Source organism: Lagenorhynchus albirostris, chromosome 2 (genome assembly GCF_949774975.1).
Source record: "Lagenorhynchus albirostris chromosome 2, mLagAlb1.1, whole genome shotgun sequence".
Classification (NCBI taxonomy): domain Eukaryota; kingdom Metazoa; phylum Chordata; class Mammalia; order Artiodactyla; family Delphinidae; genus Lagenorhynchus; species Lagenorhynchus albirostris.
Window position 1 is genome coordinate 6,606,819 of NC_083096.1, and position 17,338 is coordinate 6,624,156.

Genomic DNA, 17,338 nt, shown 5'->3' on the forward strand with positions numbered 1-17,338 from the left:
CTAATCAAAAGATAAACGGGAGACTGCAGAGACCACACATATCAATTAATACAGAATAGTTTTAGATTTCAGAATATAAAATTGTTTAGAATTGTCACTAAACAACCAACCAATTACAAAGCAGAGAAAGCAACAAGAACAAATTTCAAGGTGGCAGAAGAATCTGATTCCCAGAATTAACAAGTCATAATATTCAAAATGTCCAAGTTTCAACAAAAAATTATGAATCATGTAAAAAAAATGTACGCCCCACTCATAGGAAAATTAACCAGAACTGTCTCTGCGGAAGTACAGACATTGGACTTACTAGAAAAAGACTTTAAATTTACTGTTTTATATTCAAAGAGGTAAAGGAAATTATGGACAAACTAAAGGACACCATAAAAATAATGTCTCGGGTATCAGTAAAGACATAGAATTTATAAATAGGAACTAAACAAAAATTCTGGAGCTGGAAAGTACAAAATGTCCAAAGGGCTGTCCCTCTACCAACACAGTAAAAGTAAACAAAAACTCTCAGAATTGTTTTAACTCTTGAAAAAAATCAGACTTATAGCAACCAAATAAACACTGAATCAGGAAGGCAACTTAAAAATAGTTGGAGAGCTTTGAAGTACTTTTTAGTGAAATGAAAAATTCACTAGAGTTTCAACAGGATATTTAAGCAAGTTAGAAGAAAGAATCAGTGTATGTAAAGAGAGATCAATTGCAGCTATTCAGTCTGAGGAACAGAAAGAAAAACTAATAAACATAAAAAACAGTTAAGAGGCCTGTAAGACACCATCAAGTGTACCAACATATGCATAGTAGAAGTCCCAGTGGGAGAGGAGAAAGTGAGAAAATGACAGAGTATTTGAAGATACGATGGCTAAAAACTTCCCAAATTTGATGGAAGACATGACTCTACACAAACAGGAAATTCAATGAACTCCAAGAAGAATGCACACAACAGTATCCACACTGAGACACACTATAATCGAACTGTCAAAAGCCAGAGACAAAGAGAGCACCCTGAAAGCAGCAGGAGAGGAGCTACTTATCACAAACAAGTTATTGACAACATTAAGTGTAAAATTCTCAGCAAAAATGACAGTGGCCAGACAGCTGTGGGGTGGCATTCTTAACTTGTTGAATAATAATAATAATAATAACAACCTATTGAATTCCATATGTGACAAACTAAATTTCAAAATCAACAAGAAATTAAAACAGTTTATAGCACATGGAACTGTACTCAATATCTTTTAATAACCTATAATGGAAAAAATCTGAAAAAAATATGTATATACACACACATATACCTACACACATATGTATATATACACACATATGTATATATGTGTGTGTGTGTGTGTGTCTCTCTCTCTCTCTCTCTCTCTCTCTCTCTCTATATATATATATATATATACACACAACTGAATCACTTTGCTGTGCACCTAATTCTAACACAACATTGTAAGTCAACTATGCTTCAATTAAAAAAAAAATTCCAAATAAACAAAAATTGAGGGAGTTTGTTGTTTGCAGACCTACCCTATAATAAATGCAAAAGGGTGTCTTTCAGGTGGAAATACAAGGATACTATACAGTAACTTGAAGCCATACAAAGAAATAAAGAAGACTGGCAGAGATAACTATGTAGGTTAATGCAAAATCAATTATTATTATATATTTTTTTAAAAATCCCACCACTTATTCTTTTAAGATTTAAAGGACAGATGCATAAAAATAGATATAAACTTATGCTAATGGGTACATAATGTATAAATATATAATTTGTGATGACAACAAAAATATCAAGAGAGAAATATGGAGCTGTATGAGAGCTGAGTATTTGTATAGTACTGAAGCTAATGTGGTATTAATCCAAATAACTTGTTATAAATTTAAGAAGTTAATTGTAATCTCTAAGATAGCCACTAGAAAATAATTTTAAAATACATATAAAAGGAAATGAGAAACAAATAAATGTACACTATACAAATCAATTAAATACAAAAGGAGACAGTAATTAAGGAATTGGAAAACAAAAGATATGATATATACAAAATAGCAAAGTGGCAGAAGTATTTCCTTATTAGCGATTAGTTTAAATGTAGAGGATTAAAAGCTCCAATATAAGGCAGAGATTGTTGAAATGGATTAAAAAAGACACACGGTCTACTTGCCATCTATAAGGGACACATATTTTATCTAAAGACACAAATAGTTTGAAGGTAAAGAGATGGAAAACAATATTCCATACAAAGTTTTAGTAACTAAAAGACAGCTGGATGGGCTATACCAATATCGTAAGACATAGAATTTAGCTCAAACACTGTTACAAGAGACAAAGAACAACATCATATAATATATGGATAAAAGTGTCAATTTATCAAGAAGATATAACAATTATATATATGCACCTAACAACAAATAGATACCCAACAGTAGCAACTTTTCATTTTTGAAATTCCTTTTAGGCAACACTTCTTTATATTTTGCCCATAATCCACTTATCTGAAAATAGAAATCTTATCTTTTTCTGAGTGATAAAAATCAATGTTTTTTCTGTTACATTTCTTAGTACTTTAAATATGATCAAACCGTATCAAGAAAAAATGGTGTAGTTGAGCATTTTTACAGAAAATGTGCCCCTGATACAAATTCATGTATTGAAGCCCTGTCTCCCATTGTGACTGTATTTGGATATGCGACCTTAAAGGAGGTAATTAAAGTGCAATGAGGTCAAAAGGGCCCTAATCTAATAGTACTGATGTTCATATAAGAAGAGGAAGACACACCACCAGGAGCACGCACATCCAGAGAAAAGGCCATGTGTCAACACAGTGAGAAGGATCTGTAAGCCAAGGAGAGAGGTCATACCAGAAATCAACCCTGTCATCATTTTGGTCTTGGATTTCCAGCCTCCAGAATTATGAGAAAATAGAGTTCTCTTGTGTAAGTCCCACAGTCTGTGGTATTTTGTTATAGGAGCCTTAGCAGATAAACACATGCATTCTGTCCTTAGTCCTCATATGGATGAGATGTATCTCTTTATGGATAATATGTATCTCATACATAACTTCTTTATTAATATAATTAAGAATTTTTAAGAGGTTGATTGCCTAATTTAATTAAATGAAATTTTGTGTGTGTGTGATTTTCAGTCTGAATGTACAGCTTTGACTTATTGGAATCATGTATGGTATTGACATAAAATTTATTCCTTTCTAAAGAAAAATTTGGATGTAGATCATAAGTCTCTTATGGCCATCTGAAACATACTTATTAATATTTTGTAAGAAAATATCTACCTTCATTCATAAATATGAGTTACCTTAATTATTTTGGAGTGATCAAGCATGGACTCAAGATTTCTTAAACTTAATGAAAGCCTTTTTCCATGCTCTGTAACTATTTTATAAAATGAGAATTGCTGTCTGTCATAGAAATAAGGAATTGTCCCATAAACTTAATTTGAATTTGACTTAGAATCAGTTATTTGGTGCCTTTTTATTTTTAATTTGGTAACTATTTACTCTGAATATTGAGTAATTAAGTTATCTGTACTTCCTTGGATTGATTTTATGAATTTTTGGCTCTGCCTGAGTATAATTTGTTACAAGATTTTCAACTTCATTGACTTACCTTACCATTGCACATCTAAGTCATAGACACACAAACACATGCACACACAGACACATTTTAGCTATCCCATTTTAGCTATTCTATTTCTTTCTTTCTTCATCTTTGTTTAGATTTATCAGAGACCATTTTATCTTTTTTTAAAGCTATCAGTTCCTGAACTGTTTAATCAGTTTTACAGATTTGATTTCTTTTGTTTTTGGTGTATTAATTTCTATGACTTTATTTTTCATCTCATTAATTTAACTACATTTCTTTTAATTATTTGAAATAAATTAGTTAATTTTTTTTTAATTTATTTATTTATTGGCTGTCTTGGGTCTTCGCTGCGGTGCGCATGCTTCTCATTGCGGTGGCTTCTCTTGTTGCGAAGCACGGGCTCTAGGCACGCGGGCTCAGCAGTTGTGGCTCGTGGGCTCTAGAGCGCAGGCTCAGCAGCTGTGGCGCACGGGCCCAGCCGCTCTGCGGCATGTGGGATCCTCCCGGACCAGGGCTCAAACCCGTGTCCCCTGCATCGGCAGGCGGACTCCCAACCACTGCGCCACCAAGGAAGCCCTCATTAGTTAATTTTTAAAAAATTATCTTGTTTAATGTTTAACATACTTGGTCTCTTTATCTCTAGCTGAGCATAGTTTTAGTTCTATCACTTAGGTTTCAATTTTGATTTAATTATTATTTGGTATATAAATTATTTTGTAAAGTTTTTTTATTACCTTATTATTGGGGCTTATATTTTACACTTTTATTATTAAATTATTAGATTTTTATTTATGTGTGTATGTTTGTGTATTTGGGATGTACTGATATAACAGACAAATGATATTGCCTGAACAATGTACTTTATAGGAGCTTTTTTCAGGTTTTCTCACTAACCTAAAATATAAAATTATACAAACATACTCATAGATACAACACCGACCATATTTTATCACTAGTATTGTTTGTTATTTTGGTAGCCAAATATTGGAAATAGATGTCAGGAACCCATTTAGTTTCTGGAGACAATGTTTACAAGGCATCACAGTAACAGAGGTTGAAGCAATCCTTGGGTGGTTGAGGTCACTGGCATCTAGAGCTCTCAGTTGTAGGCATTATTTCCTAAAGTTAATGTGAGTTAGAGGAAAAGCACATTTTCTATATTAATGCTATGGCTCTTGGCACCAACTACAGCCAAAAAAAAGAAAAAGTTAGATAGAATGACTGTATTTTCTACTTCCTGGACTTCCTCCAAGTACATTTACACTTTCACGCAATCTCTAGAATAAAATAAATATTAATGACATGTAACAAAAAAAAAAGTGCCTCTAGAAACAACCTAGCACACAAACAGGTATTTCCACCTTAATAGCCAACTCACCCCCAAATCAGCTCATAATCATATGATGTTATAAGAATTTAGGTTATATGAGATTTTAATCATCTCCCAATGCTTTTAGACTTTCTCATAGAGTTGAGTCTAATGTCAGTTGATCAATTTGACTTATGCAGAATGAGTCATTTATAAAGTCAGAGGAATCCAGACAATCCAGACATGCAAGCTCAGTTTTGTATACCATTGACCAAAGGAGAGACCATATGGTAACTCAGGGCTGTACCAACACACATTTAAGATACTTACTACTATACCACAGTTACATATTTTCATGTTAAAGAATGAAAATGGTTAAAGAAGTCCCAGGCACATTCTATGATGGGTAGTAAACTAAAATTAAAACCACCTTGAAGAGAGTCCAAGTCTTTAAACTCACCTTTTTTTTTAAGTTCATCAGTACCAAGGGAAAAACCTGATTGTATCAATTTTCTGTTCTGTAAGCATAGTACATTCCAAAATGTCTAACAGCAGATTTTGAGAAGGGCTGCAGAGATCAAGCTGTAAGCCAAAATCTTGCATCTGTATCATTTAATGAACATGGATTTGCTGTGGTGAGGAATGATTGCCTATTTACACTGTTAGACAAGTTTTCTTACTGTTTGAATATTAATTACAAAATTTCAGGCTTTACCTTTTCTTTTACCCAATCTACATCCAAGATAACTCTGGCTAAGTTTTTCTTTACTGTATTACAATAGTTTATAATATAATAGGTAGTCAGGTAGGGCTTAAACGAATACCTGAAATTGGCAGCAGGAGCTAGAGAATGGTTAAGAATTCTTCCAAAGTCTACCATGTATCATCTTACACAACACCAATTGGTTAGGAACTTACAAAAGAACAATATTTTCAATCGTGTTAAAATAGAAAGTTGATGTGTTTTACAAAAAGGAGCTATTATTAAAAGTCAGTAATTGAGAGGCCATAACACTCATTAATTTCATGGTGAGGGAATAAAACACTGGCCAAGTATACTTAAATATAATGTCAAAACATTAACCATTTAATATTTCACATAATTTCATTATCCCACATATTATCTCATTTTCATCGTTTCATTGACAAAAAGTCAAACTCATGTACAATTATGTAGAACATCTAAATGCATTTCTTTTTCTTTATATATAAAATTTTAATGTGATTTTGCCTTGTTCTATTTGGCACCTGGTGAGTGTAAATAATTTTTCTTTTTAATCAGTTTTGGACTTTGGCATCTTCTTTAAAAATTTGATTTAAATAATTCTTTTCATATCCTTTTTCATTTTTGTCACCTTGACAAATTTGGACAAAAGGAAAACCACAAAGGATGCAAAATAAAGCAATGTCATCAGAAATTAAGAATTGTAATAGATTATATACAAATCTTGAGAATTCCCTAATAAAATCAACAGAAGACCCTGTTTATCTTGAAATGATAATTCATTTACAGTGAAGCTCTGTCAATTACAGTACTAATAGGAGAAAAATAAGATGGCTATGTTACTTTTTATTCTCAAGTATCTTAATGAGTTACAAGAAAAAAGCTAATAACAATTCAAATAGTCAATATCTATTCTACAAATGTGAGGTCAGAACTGAGTCTCAAATGTGAAGAGAATTCATAAAAGCAAAACATAAGACAACAAAATCTTTCAAACTGGGAATGTACTACATTTAGCACTGCAAACACTGTGTGTATGGGCATGTGTTTGCAACAACATATATATTTTTTTCCTTACCACATCTTTGCAGATTTTTTTCTATCAGTAACAGGAAATTTTCCAAATAATAACAAAAGATATTTCTCAAAGTCACCATATACAATTTTTACAAGAAATTTTTAAAAATGTAATTGAGTTTATTTCATCAGCCTATTTCAGTCCCATGAACTGGCTTAAAATATAATCATTTCAAGACTATATAATATTTTAATATTTAAAATATATTAATATTTTTGGCTTTGTAAGAAAATCTGAAAATTTTAGGACAAAAACAAAATAATTACATTAAAGTTATCTTCCAGTATATTGACCATAGTATAATATCCATACCATACTAATTCCCACACACAAATATACACATGACAATAAAAGCCTCCAAGACTTTGAAGGTCATTTTCCTACAAAATATTAATTTAATATCTTTATGTATGAATTTTTAGAAGGCTTTTTAATTCTTTTTTTTTTTTTTTTTGCAGTACGCGGGCATCTCACTGTTGTGACCTCTCCCATTGCGGGGCACAGGCTCCGGACGTGCAGGCTCAGTGGCCATGGCTCACGGGCCCAGCTGCTCCACGGCCTGCGGGATCCTCCAGGACCAGGGCACGAACCCGTGTCCCCTGTATCGTCAGGCAGACTCTCAACCACTGCACCACCAGGGAAGCCCTAATTCTTGTTATTTTTATAATGATAAAGTAAAACACTCTTTTGATATCCACGTATAGATTAAAGTGTGAAGAGATTCAGGAAACATTCTACTAAAGATTGACATTTTGATAGATTATAGGTCCAAAAATATCAAAATATTTATTATTTCAAAAAGAATAGAATTGCCAAATTATCAACTTACCAACTTAGTCTCAAAGGATGTTATGGAACAGCAGTATTTTTTCATGAATTAGTCTGAAAAAAATGAGAGGAATATGTAAAAACCAGAAAGAAAGATGCTGGCTCACTGGGATTCTAAAATTAACATAGCAGGCATTTCCTGCTGAACACCAGCAAATTTTTCCTGAAAATTTAGACTTATATATAAAAATACTAATTGGAATACTATTTCCAAGTAGGTAATTTATACATTGACACCAAACCTCCCATCTATTTCCCCAAAATACAATTAAAATAGCAAAACATGCATATAGACACACATACACCTACAAAACAATCTGTGTGTTTACTCTGACCACAAAAGTATCTATGCTGTTAACAATCGCTTTGTATGTTTATAATAACATTTCTCCTTTCCTTTGCTCTCTTCTCCACAAATTTAGCATATTTGAGTCTTTTGATACTCGCTGCACACATGAACAAAAGTATGGATTAAGTGTGCAAGGAAATGTGGAAATACATTCTGAACAAACACACATTTGCAAAAATCATGACACAGAGTATGACACTGTGATGCCTTTCGTAAAGCAAACAACATCCAAGACAGACACACCTATATGGATACACAGTGAGGTTTTCAAATAGCTACATACAATTTCTAGTTGCTACCAACTGAATTTGGAATACAATTCTAGACTTTTCCTCCATATATATTTAATATTTTATATATACTTTGAGACAAAATATAAATGTTTTCATGTAAACATTAGTCAAAAACACTGAACTGAGAGATATGTATGGTCTATGATATATTGTGATAAAAATCTAAGCATTGGTCTACTGGATTAAATACTAACACAGAGGGAAATTTTTTTTTTTTTTTTTTTTTTTGCATTACACGGGCCTCTCACTGTTATGGCCTCTCCCGTCGCGGAGCACAGGCTCCGGACGCGCAGGCTCAGCGGCCATGGCTCACGGGCGCAGCACCTCCGCGGCATATGGGATCTTCCCGGACCGGGGCACGAACCTCTGTCCCCTGCATCGGCAGACGGACTCTCAACCACTGCGCCACCAGGGAAGCCCACAGAGGGAAATTTTTTATACTTTTATGTCTGCTCAAGGATTTGGAACTGACAGTACATACATACATCACATTGAGAAAACAGAATAACAGGGACAGAAAGTTAAAGCCTTGCTAAAGGACAAAAAGTGGACCTATATTAAGAAATGCTTGGACATCAACAAAGATACTGATATTTAATTTTACACACAATGATAGCAATAATGCCAGCTACCTCCCTTGATTAAAGTTTGACATGTTCCGAAGCAATATTTACAAATACTTATCTTGCAAAGTAATTATTAGGAGCACTTCTCATAAATATGTTTATGTATTGTAAAGTTTCCCTCCTCAAGTCAGACCACCTGGGATAAAATCCTATGTCACATGACATTCAATAAACTGAGAATTTACCATGCCTTTGTTAAATAGCCTATAATTCACGTAACAACATTTAGCTCTCAAGGTGATTCTGAATATTAAATTAGCTAAAGAGGGTCTGGTTTACAATCCAACAGGATAATAGGTCTCAAGAAACATTACCCCCAACCCTACATACCCTCTTCCACTTTAGCTATGCTTAGGTTGGAAGTTTGCAAACAAATTTCATAATTTGTTCTACTGAAAGTAAATTCTTATTCATCATTATTCTTGCAAACTTGTTTAAAGCACCATATCTAATTGTATGTAAATGCATATATGTCTCTGCAGTTTCCAATTTAGGGAATGAAAGCTTTTTTTACAACGCACTTTTCTACGATCAATTAAGCAAAATACACTTTTTTCCAAAGCCTATTTGAAGTACAGCCTTAGTGGAATTTTTTTTTTCAGTTGTTGCACAGATTATTTTTCTTTTCAAGAAAAACAAATGTACTTCCAGTTTCTAGTTCTGCATATAAGGAGCCTGGAAGTTGTCATGCTACCCTAACAACAGGTTTAAAAAAAACAAACAAAACCGAACAGACTGAAAAATAAACAACTCTTCTTGGATCCAGAAGAGAGGGGAGAACACAAAAAATCTACTACCCTCAAGACAGGAGAGACAAACAGGCAAATGCATACAGGCAGGCACATCTTACCAGAGCAGAAACTCAGGAACAGAACCACGGAGGAACCAGTGCCAAGGTAGGAAGTTCTGTACCATAATTGATGAATTGCTGGAGGCTCAGTGCCAAGTCTGAGAGTTAAAAACTCCACAATATTGCGAAATTTATCTCTAGGAGCTTAACAAGGTTCCCATTTTAAATATCAGAGCAAAATCCTTTCCAGCTTCCGTCAGGAGGCTGAGGAAAGAAACCATTTTGAAATACGCCAGAAGATTCTGTTTTTCTTAATAAGGAGTGCCCTCAGCAGAAACTAGTTAACCAGAGCCTGACCTCGGGAAGGGAAATAACCAACTGCAGCTGGTTCTAGCCTTCCATGCGGGGAAGAGGAATAAACAACTCTAGCCCACTCTAGCTATCCTGACCCAGCTGAGAGGGAGAGAAAAAGCTGAGAAACACAGTTTACAGTCTGTAGGCATACACTAAAAACTGAGACCTAATCAGCATAGAACTACAGAATGCTTCATCTCCTCTCACACCTCACCACCACATTACTAAAGGTCTACTGACAGCAGCTCCATTTACCCAGTGCATCACATCTGGTTATCATGAAAAACAAAAAATGGAAATGCATACCAAAAGGCAAAAACACAATTTAAAGAGACAGAGCAAGCATTGGAACCAGGCATGGCAGGGATATTGGTATCGTTAGACTTGGAATTGGAAAGAACTGTGATTAATATGCTAAGGGCTCTAATGGATAAAGTAGACAACATGCAAAAACAAATGGAAAATATAAGCAGAGAAGTGGAAATCCTAAGAAAGGACCCAAAATAAATGCTAGAGATAAAAAAGAGTGGAACAGAAATAAAGACTGCCGCTGATGGGCTTGCTAGTAGATTGGGCACAGGTGAAGAAAGAATCTGCACTAGAGAATCTATCACTAGGATCCTCAAAAACTGAAAAGCAAAGAGAACAATGACTGAAAAAACTGAAGTGAGATTCCAAGGACTGTGGGACAACTACAGAAGATACACATGTAGAAGGAGAAGAAAAAGAGAAAAAAAACAGAAGAAATATTTGAACCATAATTGATAATTTCTCCAAATTAATATCTGACACCAAAGATCCAGAAAACTTGGAGTATTGCCAGAGCTGCTCCAGGTGTTTGTTCAAAACCCTGCAACTCCCACCTTTAGCAGGAGTTAACATAAATCTTAACATAAAAGAGACAAGAAAGGAAGCTACAAACAAACAAAAAAACCCAGATGGAACCAGCTGGGACCAAGATGGTGATACATCTGACCTGCAACAGACCCTGAGTCTCATTATATACGATTTTACTACATGAGCACATTAAATGACACACCTACCGGTGGCCAGGACTGGACATTAAGGACCATAAAAGTATAAAAAGAGGGTGGTGCCCACTCCCTCAGGGAAAAAGCCCCACCCCGTCCCATAGACTAATACAGATGTCTCCCCATCATCAGCCTCACTCCTCCTCCCTTTGGCTTTACTCTTTATAATTAAATCACTCTCTCCAGGTGGAGAAGTTGATCTGTGAACTTAGTTCCTGAGTCTCCATTCTTTGGCCACTGAATAAAGTTTGTGCTGTGTCGATCTCTGCTTCAGTTTTGTTATTCGCCTACTCAAACTCCAAAGGAAAAAGAACCCTCCTACGCAGAGGCAGAGAGCCTCGGCTGCCCAGGCTGGGGCCCGAGCAGGGTCCATTTGACTCAATTTGGTAACAAGAGGACACCAAGAAGGATAAATATATAAAAAAATTATACCTCAGCACATCTTTTTCAAAAATAAGGAAAAATCTTCTAAAAGAAGCCAGAGGAAAAATACACTTTATCTAGAGAAGAATAAAGATAATAACATCCAACTTCTCTTCAGAAAACATGAAAGCAAGAAGAGAAAAAACAGAAATATTTAAGGTGTTGAGAGAAAACAGCCACCAAATTAGAATTCTGTACGCTGTGAAATTATCTTTCAAATGTAAAGGAGATATAAAGACTTTTTTGGACAAACAAAACTAGAGGGAATTTGGTGCTAGTGGACTTGCCTTAAGAGAAAAGTTAAAAGAAGTTCTATAGAGAGAAGGAAAATAATGTAGGTTAATAGGTTATTACCCTGGATCTATATAAAGAGCATGAAAGAAGGAATACATAAAGATAAAATAGAAACTTTTATTTTTCTTATTCTTAATTGATCTAATAGATAACTGTTCAAAATAAAAACAGTTGTAATGTATTCAGTTATGTATGCTTATGTATATATATATATGCTTATTTATGCTTGTATATAAGTGAAAGGATGACAGCAATGGTATAAGGGATGAGAGGAAGTCAGGGTTATTTTGTTTTTAAAATGTGTGCATATTACACATGAAGCGGTATAGTACTATTTGAAAGTGGACTGGGATTAATTGCAAAGGTATATTGAAAACTCTAAGACAACCACTAAAAAAAAAAGTGAAAAATGAAATACAAATGAAATATTAAAAAGAGAGAAAATAGAATCATATGCTCAAAAAAGCAGATGAACAAGGAGAGAAAATGGAATCATATAAAACTATAAAAGGCCCAAAAGGAGTGAAGGACAAAAATAGGAATAAAGAACAAGGGCAACAAAGAGAAAACAGTAACTAATATGGTAGTTATTAATCCAACTGTATTAGTAATTACTTGGAATGTCAATGGTCTAAATGTACCAATTAAAAGACAGAGATTGCTAGAGTGGATCGAAAACTTGACTCGACCATATATCATCTATAAGAAACTCACTTTAAAAATAAAGACATACATAGATTAAGAGTAAATGGATGGAGAAAAATATACCATGTTAACACTAAGGAAAAGAAAGCAGGAGTAGCTCTATTAATTTCAGACACAGCACACATCAAGGAAAGCCATCAGGGATACAGAAGGACACTACATAATGATAAAGGGGTTGACTTTTAAAAAAATTTTATTGGAGTATAATTGCTTTAAATGTTGTTTAAATGTTGACATTAAAGTCATCTTCCAGTATATTGACCATAGTATAATATCCATACCATACTAATTCCCACACACAAATATACACATATGACAATAAAAGCCTCCAAGACTTTGAAGGTCATTTTCCTATAATTCTTTTTTTTTTTTTTTTTTTTTGCACTACGCGGGCATCTCACTGTTGTGACCTCTCCCATTGCGGGGCACAGGCTCCGGACGTGCAGGCTCAGTGGCCATGGCTCACGGGCCCAGCTGCTCCACGGCCTGCGGGATCCTCCAGGACCAGGGCACGAACCCGTGTCCCCTGCATCGTCAGGCGGACTCTCAACCACTGCGCCACCAGGGAAGCCTTAATTCTTGTTATTTTTATAATGATAAAGTAAAACACTCTTGATATCCACGTATAGATTAAAGTGTGAAGAGATTCAGGAAACATTCTACTAAAGATTGACATTTTGATAGATTATAGGTCCAAAAATATCAAAATATTTATCATTTCAAAAAGAATAGAATTGCCAAATTATCAACTTACCAACTTAGTCTCAAAGGATGTTACGGAACAGCAGTATTTTTTCATGAATTAGTCTGAAAAAAATGAGAGGAATATGTAAAAACCAGAAAGAAAGATGCTGGCTCACTGGGATTCTAAAATTAACATAGCAGGCATTTCCTGCTGAACACCAGCAAATTTTTCCTGAAAATTTAGACTTATATATAAAAATACTAATTGGAATATTATTTCCAAGTAGGTAATTTATACATTGACACCAAACCTCCCATCTATTTCCCCAAAATACAATTAAAATAGCAAAACATGCATATAGACACACATACACCTACAAAACAATCTGTTGTGTTTACTCTGACCACAAAAGTATCTATGCTGTTAACAATCGCTTTGTATGTTTATAATAACATTTCTCCTTTCCTTTGCTCTCTTCTCCACAAATTTAGCATATTTGAGTCTTTTGATACTCGCTGCACACATGAACAAAAGTATGGATTAAGTGTGCAAGGAAATGTGGAAATACATTCTGAACAAACACACATTTGCAAAAATCATGACACAGATTATGACACTGTGATGCCTTTCGTAAAGCAAACAACATCCAAGACAGACACACCTATATGGATACACAGTGAGGTTTTCAAATAGCTACATACAATTTCTAGTTGCTACCAACTGAATTTGGAATACAATTCTAGACTTTTCCTCCATATATATTTAATATTTTATATATACTTTGAGACAAAATATAAATGTTTTCATGTAAACATTAGTCAAAAACACTGAACTGAGAGATATGTATGGTCTATGATATATTGTGATAAAAATCCAAGCATTGGTCTACTGGATTAAATACTAACACAGAGGGAAATTTTTTATACTTTTATATCTGCTCAAGGACTTGGAACTGACAGTACATACATACATCACATTGAGAAAACAGAATAACAGGGACAGAAAGTTAAGCTTGGAACTGGAACTGACAGTTGGACAGAAAGTTAAAGCCTTGCTAAAGGACAAAAAGTGGACCTATATTAAGAAATGCTTGGACATCAACAAAGATATTGATATTTAATTTTACACACAATGATAGCAATAATGCCAGCTACCTCCCTTGATTAAAGTTTGACATGTTCCGAAGCAATATTTACAAATACTTATCTTGCAAAGTAATTATTAGGAGCACTTCTCATAAATATGTTTATGTATTGTACAGTTTCCCTCCTCAAGTCAGACCACCTGGGATAAAATCCTATGTCACATGACATTCAATAAACTGAGAATTTACCATGCCTTTGTTAAATAGCCTATAATTCACATAACAACATTTAGCTCTCAAGGTGATTCTGAATATTAAATTAGCTAAAGAGGGTCTGGTTTACAATCCAACAGGATAATAGGTCTCAAGAAACATTACCCCCAACCCTACTTATCCTCTTCCACTTTAGCTATACTTAGGTTGGAAGTCTGCAAACAAATTTCATAATTTGTTCTACTGAAAGTAAATTCTTATTCATCATTATTCTTGCAAACTTGTTTAAAGCACCATATCTAATTGTATGTAAATTCATATATGTCTCTGCAGTTTCCAATTTAGGGAATGAAAGCTTTTTTACAATGCACTTTTCTACGATCAATTAAGCAAAATACACTTTTTTCCAAAGCCTATTTGAAGTACAGCCTTAGTGGAATTTTTTTTTTCAGTTGTTGCACAGATTATTTTTCTTTTCAAGAAAAACAAATGTACTTCCAGTTTCTAGTTCTGCATATAAGGAGCCTGGAAGTTGTCATGCTACCCTAACAACAGGTTTAAAAAAAACAAACAAAACCGAACAGACTGAAAAATAAACAACTCTTCTTGGATCCAGAAGAGAGGGGAGAACACAAAAAAACTACTACCCTCAAGACAGGAGAGACAAACAGGCAAATGCATACAGGCAGGCACATCTTACCAGAGCAGAAACTCAGGAACAGAACCACGGAGGAACCAGTGCCAAGGTAGGAAGTTCTGTACCATAATTGATGAATTGCTGGAGGCTCAGTGCCAAGTCTGAGAGTTAAAAACTCCACAATATTGCGAAATTTATCTCTAGGAGCTTAACAAGGTTCCCATTTTAAATATCAGAGCAAAATCCTTTCCAGCTTCCGTCAGGAGGCTGAGGAAAGAAACCATTTTGAAATACGCCAGAAGATTCTGTTTTTCTTAATAAGGAGTGCCCTCAGCAGAAACTAGTTAACCAGAGCCTGACCTCGGGAAGGGAAATAACCAACTGCAGCTGGTTCTAGCCTTCCATGCGGGGAAGAGGAATAAACAACTCTAGCCCACTCTAGCTATCCTGACCCAGCTGAGAGGGAGAGAAAAAGCTGAGAAACACAGTTTACAGTCTGTAGGCATACACTAAAAACTGAGACCTAATCAGCATAGAACTACAGAATGCTTCATCTCCTCTCACACCTCACCACCACATTACTAAAGGTCTACTGACAGCAGCTCCATTTACCCAGTGCATCACATCTGGTTATCATGAAAAACAAAAAATGGAAATGCATACCAAAAGGCAAAAACACAATTTAAAGAGACAGAGCAAGCATTGGAACCAGGCATGGCAGGGATATTGGTATCGTTAGACTTGGAATTGGAAAGAACTGTGATTAATATGCTAAGGGCTCTAATGGATAAAGTAGACAACATGCAAAAACAGATGGAAAATATAAGCAGAGAAGTGGATATCCTAAGAAAGGACCCAAAATAAATGCTAGAGATAAAAAAGAGTGGAACAGAAATAAAGACTGCCGCTGATGGGCTTGCTAGTAGATTGGGCACAGGTGAAGAAAGAATCTGCACTAGAGAATCTATCACTAGGATCCTCAAAAACTGAAAAGCAAAGAGAACAATGACTGAAAAAACTGAAGTGAGATTCCAAGGACTGTGGGACAACTACAGAAGATACACATGTAGAAGGAGAAGAAAAAGAGAAAAAAAAACAGAAGAAATATTTGAACCATAATTGATAATTTCTCCAAATTAACATCTGACACCAAAGATCCAGAAAACTTGGAGTATTGCCAGAGCTGCTCCAGGTGTTTGTTCAAAACCCTGCAAATCCCACCTTTAGCAGGAGTTAACATAAATCTTTAAGTTAAAGGGTCCAGAGACAAGAAAGGAAGCTACAAACAAACAAACAAAAAACCCAGGTGGAACCAGCTGGGACCAAGATGGTGATACATCTGACCTGCAACAGACCCTGAGTCTCATTATATACGATTTTACTACATGAGCACATTAAATGACATACCTACCGGTGGCCAGGACTGGACATTAAGGACCATAAAAGTATAAAAAGAGGGTGGTGCCCACTCCCTCAGGGAAAAAGCCCCACCCCTGTCCCATAGACTAATGCAGATGTCTCCCCATCATCAGCCTCACTCCTCCTCCCTTTGGCTTTACTCTTTATAATTAAATCACTCTCTCCAGGTGGAGAAGTTGATCTGTGAACTTAGTTTCTGAGTCTCCATTCTTTGGCCACTGAATAAAGTTTGTGCTGTGTCGATCTCAGCTTCAGTTTTGTTATTCGCCTACTCAAACTCCAAAGGAAAAAGAACCCTCCTACGCAGAGGCAGAGAGCCTCGGCTGCCCAGGCTGGGGCCCGAGCAGGGTCCATTTGACTCAATTTGGTAACAAGAGGACACCAAGAAGGATAAATATATAAAAAAATTATACCTCAGCACATCTTTTTCAAAAATAAGGAAAAATCTTCTAAAAGAAGCCAGAGGAAAAATACACTTTATCTAGAGAAGAATAAAGATAATAACATCCAACTTCTCTTCAGAAAACATGAAAGCAAGAAGAGAAAAAACAGAAATATTTAAGGTGTTGAGAGAAAACAGCCACCAAATTAGAATTCTGTACGCTGTGAAATTATCTTTCAAATGTAAAGGAGATATAAAGACTTTTTTGGACAAACAAAACTAGAGGGAATTTGGTGCTAGTGGACTTGCCTTAAGAGAAAAGTTAAAAGAAGTTCTATAGAGAGAAGGAAAATAATGTAGGTTAATAGGTTATTACCCTGGATCTATATAAAGAGCATGAAAGAAGGAATACATAAAGATAAAATAGAAACTTTTATTTTTCTTATTCTTAATTGATCTAATAGATAACTGTTCAAAATAAAAACAGTTGTAATGTATTCAGTTATGT

General features: G+C 34.9%; 1 long non-coding RNA gene across 1 annotated transcript in view; it reads right to left on the bottom strand.

The window, feature by feature from the left end:
* The window catches only part of LOC132515658 (uncharacterized), a 125,495-nt gene extending 110,191 nt beyond the window's left edge, over positions 1 to 15,304 (bottom strand). Inside the window, exons 1-2 of the long non-coding RNA XR_009539157.1 lie at positions 15,093 to 15,304; positions 13,165 to 13,217 (exon numbers count right to left, since the gene is read on the bottom strand). This is a non-coding gene — a long non-coding RNA (uncharacterized LOC132515658). The remainder of the gene's footprint in view (positions 1 to 13,164; positions 13,218 to 15,092) is intronic.
* Between the last annotated feature and the right edge of the window lie 2,034 nt (positions 15,305 to 17,338).